Raw genomic sequence first — 5,194 nt, forward strand, 5'->3', positions numbered from 1 at the left:
TGTATGCACACATGACTGTAAGTCGCTTTGGATAAAAGCGTCTGCTAAATGGCATATATTATTATATTATTATTATTATATTACTTCCCCAGAGTCAGATTAATTTTTGGATACCATTTTTATGTCTCTGCGTACAGTTTGAAGGAAGCTGCTTACTAACGCTAGTGCAATTGCTAACTAGCGTTAGAGCAATGACTAGAAGTCTACGGTATCTGCTAGCATGCTTGACTTCCAGTCATTGTGCTAATACTAGTTAGCATTGGTTCATGAAACCACCTCTTAACATAACAATGGTATCCAGGAGTTCATCTGACTGGGGAAGTAGATAAAGAGCCTCATTGCCAAAATCCTGAAGTAACGTTATAACCCTTTAATGCTGCTGTTTTGTTTGTAACTGTCTCCTGGGGGCTAAATCGCACTAATCCTTGCAGGTCTGTGCGGGTGTGTGTGTATATCTATGTTTGGTTCTTTATGGGTCATGTCCCAAATGCTCTCAGGCAATGAGAGGACTCTTGTGGTTAATGTATCCCCTAAGCCTCTCCTCTAGTAGGTGATTTACTGAGACCCAAATCAACCCCCCATCCCTACCCCCTAGGCACTTGGGTCGATCCAAAGTCAACCCCACAGCACTTCAGTAGATCTGAAAGAATTGGATAGATGTAATCAATGGTAAAATCTTCACTTGAGCTTGCCTTCTGATAAGATTGCTGGAATTCTTGCCATATTGCTCTCATCTATACAATCCTTTCTGATCTGCACAAGTGCAAAGGTTAGGGGCTAGTGGTCGATCTTTGGATTGGGCAACAGAATCACTGTCCCTTATCCTACCGCCATGCATGTACTGTACCTGTTGAAGATGTTGAACGTTTGGCTCCTGCCCGTTTGTGTAGGCTTGTGTCAAGCTCTTTGTTGCCAGAACTTTATGTGCCCTATTCCTCCTTTCTCATGCAGCAATGAGATTGTATTATGCATGTAGGTGTATATTTGTGCACATTTGTAAGAGGCTAACTACACACACTTACTGTACTCAGATGAGAACTTCTGTATTAGAAAAAAAGGTAAAACACTCACTGTTGTTTAAGACAATCGCCTGTTTGTGACATTGAAACCCACCTTTCTCTTTCACTGTCTGCTGTTGAGGTGGATTGTTTTGTGTTTTCCAGCATACCAACACACAGGCACGCAATGTGTAAGCTATCTGAAATTGACACCCAGGTAAAGTGGAATGTTTTAGAAATTGGAACGTATCTGTAAGCTTTTCAGAATCAATTTTTTAAAGTTTTAAACGTTTTGTATTGGCCTAGTTGTTGATTTTTATTTTGATTCATATCTTTATTTTGATGTTTCAAATTAAAATTGAAAGAGAAAAAACATGAACTATCAAGCCTGTTTGATGTATTTGTGGAACTTTTATGTTGTTAAAGATGCAGTGCTGTGGGTTGAGGTAGTGTCTGGTGCAATTAATCTCTTGATTAAATGTTAATGTAGCAACTGAAATATGTAATTATACAATAGTTCCTTCCTGTGCAAAATTAAGCAAACATACCTTTTTTTCAGGGAAGTTTGTAGCAATCAATGAAAAAAAAAACCAACACAAGGTTATATTTTAATATGGAGATCCCCATGCTATATCAGAATGCGAAATGCACATTGAATATCTAAGGTATTCTCTGTTATTTCTGTTATTTCCATTGAACAATGTTTTCACCATTATTAAAGTTGGAATCCGTAGCAGGGAAACTGCCACGTCTGTTTGCGATATTACAACAACGACTTTAATTCAAACAACGAACACTGTTTTTTTCCCCCTCTGACATCATTGCCTGCGCGATAGAACAGCATAGTATGTATTAGGAAAAACAATAACAAATGCACCTTGGGCGACGAGTGTCACTCTTTCACCTTTTTGCGGATCTCAGCATGAAATAACTATTTACTATTGTAAAATATTGTACTATTATTGTTTTTTTTTACCGTTCAGGTTCAGATGAATTCCTAACTGTACATTCACCGGCCAGAAGGTGGCAGTGTAGGTCAAGTGTTGTTCTCAATGTTGTACGTGAAAGAACCTGTAGTTGATGAGAAGACTTTCATACAGGAAGTGTTTGGGGTATTGAGTCCAGGTTGAAAATAATAGAATACTACAGTTCTCAGAGTTGTCTTAGAATACGTTTTTTTTTTAAATACATTTTTTTAAACAAATAGGTTGACGGTGTTTCAACACTGCATAGAATTACAGTATATAAAATAGTCGATGTCTAGAAGAAGACGTCTGGTTTATTAATCTTGGACCAAAATTCGGTAACACTTTACTTTACATCCAGCGTCAACACGTTATGACACATACATAACCATGTCATAACAGCTGACACAATTTGTCACAACACTCTCATGACCGATATTTACACCTGTTTTTTTATTTATTTCACCTTTATTTAACCAGGTAGGCTAGTTGAGAACAAGTTCTCATTTGCAACTGCGACCTGGCCAAAATAAAGCATAGCAGTGTGAACAGACAACACAGAGTTACACATGGAGTAAACAATTAACAAGTCAATAACACAGTAGGAAAAAATGGGCAGTCTATATACAATGTGTGCAAAAGGCATGAGGAGGTAGGCGAATAATACAATTTTGCAGATTAACACTGGAGTGATAAATGATCAGATGGTCATGTACAGGTAGAGATATTGGTGTGCAAAAGAGCAGAAAAGTAAATAAATAAAAAACAGTATAAAAACAGTATGGGGATGAGGTAGGTGAAAATGGATGGGCTATTTACCAATAGACTATGTACAGCTGCAGCGATCGGTTAGCTGCTTGGATAGCTGATGTTTGAAGTTGGTGAGGGAGATAAAAGTCTCCAACTTCAGCGATTTTTGCAGTTTGTTACAGTCACATGCAGCAGAGTACTGGAACGAAAGGCGGCCAAATGAGGTGTTGGCTTTAGGGATGATCAGTGAGATACACCTGTTGGAGCGCGTGCTGCGGATGGGTGTTGCCATCGTGACCAGTGAACTGAGATAAGGCAGAGCTTTACCTAGCATGGACTTGTAGATGACCTGGAGCCAGTGGGTCTGGCGACGAATATGTAGTGAGGGCCAGCCGACTAGAGCATACAAGTCGCAGTGGTGGGTGGTATAAGGTGCTTTAGTGACAAAACGGATGGCACTGTGATAGACTGCATCCAGTTTGCTGAGTAGAGTGTTGGAAGCCATTTTGTAGATGACATCGCCGAAGTCGAGGATCGGTAGGATAGTCAGTTTTACTAGGGTAAGCTTGGCGGCATGAGTGAAGGAGGCTTTGTTGCGGAATAGAAAGCCGACTCTTGATTTGATTTTCGATTGGAGATGTTTGATGTGAGTCTGGAAGGAGAGTTTGCAGTCTAGCCAGACACCTAGGTACTTATAGGTGTCCACATATTCAAGGTCGGAACCATCCAGGGTGGTGATGCTAGTCGGGCATGCGGGTGCAGGCAGCGATCGGTTGAAAAGCATGCATTTGGTTTTACTCGCGTTTAAGAGCAGTTGGAGGCCACGGAAGGAGTGCTGTATGGCATTGAAGCTCGTTTGGAGGTTAGATAGCACAGTGTCCAATGACGGGCCAAAAGTATATAGAATGGTGTCGTCTGCGTAGAGGTGGATCAGGGAATCGCCCGCAGAGTCGGTTGTGACATATATTATTGTGTTTTATTTCTGGTTATGACACCATAGGTGTCAAAAGCTCACAGATGAGCTTCCCTGAGACGGTTTTTGACATTTGTGCAGGAATTCTTCGGTTGTGCAAACACAGTTTCATCAGCTGTCCAGGTGGCTGGTCTCAGACAATCCCGCAGGTGAAGAAGCCGAATGTGGAGGTCCTGGGGTGACATGGGTACAGGTGGTCTGCGGTTGTGAGGCCGTTTCCACGTACTGCCAAATTCACTAAAAATAAGTTGGAGGCAGTTTATGGTAGAGAAATTAACATTTAATCCTCTGGCAACAGCTCTGGTGGACATACCTGCAGTCAGCAAGCCAATTGCACGCTCAAAACCTGAGACATCTGTGGCATTCTGTTGTGTGACAACACCGTACATTTGTGGCCACTGAAGCCAGTGAAATCATGTTGAACACAGACAGTATGTCACTGTTAGCACTAGGTTTTCTTGGAATACTCCAGTCAAAGCAAGTTTTTAGTAGCCAGCCATTAGACCTGTGTGTAAGACCAGGAGGAGTGGAGGATCAGTTGTTGAGTGACTGATAATTCTGTGATGGAGCTGCCAGAAGTCTCATTTGAGTCCAATGCCTAGGCCCCGCCCCATGGCGTGTGTGTGTAATCCAGGGTTTTGAGCTGCTGACGTGTGTGTGCCATGCAAGAGCACAGGCTTGCGTGCTCTAGTCCGCTACAATCCTGCATGGCCTTGTTTTCAGTCACAGTATGGCAAAAGCAGCCCTCTCATTGGACCACACTGAAGCATATGGAAAACTTGGAAAGACATGTTTAGTACCCCCATCATACCTCATTTCATAGCTTTGATGAAAGTATGCAAATTGCAATTAAATATCACAGGACTACCCTGTTTCAAAACGGACACAAATCAGTTTGGAGTGGGTATTTAAGGTCGCAGAGAGCCAATGGTAAAATGCCCCATAACAATTATGAATGGTCACGCAACGTCCTGGAAAAGGGATTGCTTTCACCATGGGAATGCTGGCCCCACACCTCCCCTGCAACTGTCACTGTGCATCAGTGGTTCCCCCTCTGCCTCTCCTTCCACTAGGCTGCGCTACCCTACCCAGGGTGATAACTGTCCCCTCTGGCTGTTTGTGCCTTCCTACCCCTTCCGCTGCTCAGCTAGTCACATAACAAATAGCGTGCAGCCAGATTAAACATTTAGAGGTATTACACAGAGCAGTAGGAGAGCATAGTACCCATTGCTTTAAGTCAAAAGGCAGCATGCTGCAGTGGAGTCACACAGACAAGAGGGAGATAAACGGAGAGCGATCTTGATGGTATTGTTGAGGAAGGATGTAGTAAGCAGACAGCTTCTGCAAATTATTGTCAACTTTCTCAGCAGCCCTCAAATGAGCCAACCAATGAAATGATTCCATGTGAGTGTGGGTACACTCAGGGTACACTCAGTAGTTTGGCATGTTTCAGAGTGTCAACACCTCTCCCTGACAGCAGAGTAAATTAGAAAAACAGATGTACAGAC

Source organism: Oncorhynchus gorbuscha, linkage group LG08 (genome assembly GCF_021184085.1).
Source record: "Oncorhynchus gorbuscha isolate QuinsamMale2020 ecotype Even-year linkage group LG08, OgorEven_v1.0, whole genome shotgun sequence".
Lineage (NCBI taxonomy): Eukaryota > Metazoa > Chordata > Actinopteri > Salmoniformes > Salmonidae > Oncorhynchus > Oncorhynchus gorbuscha.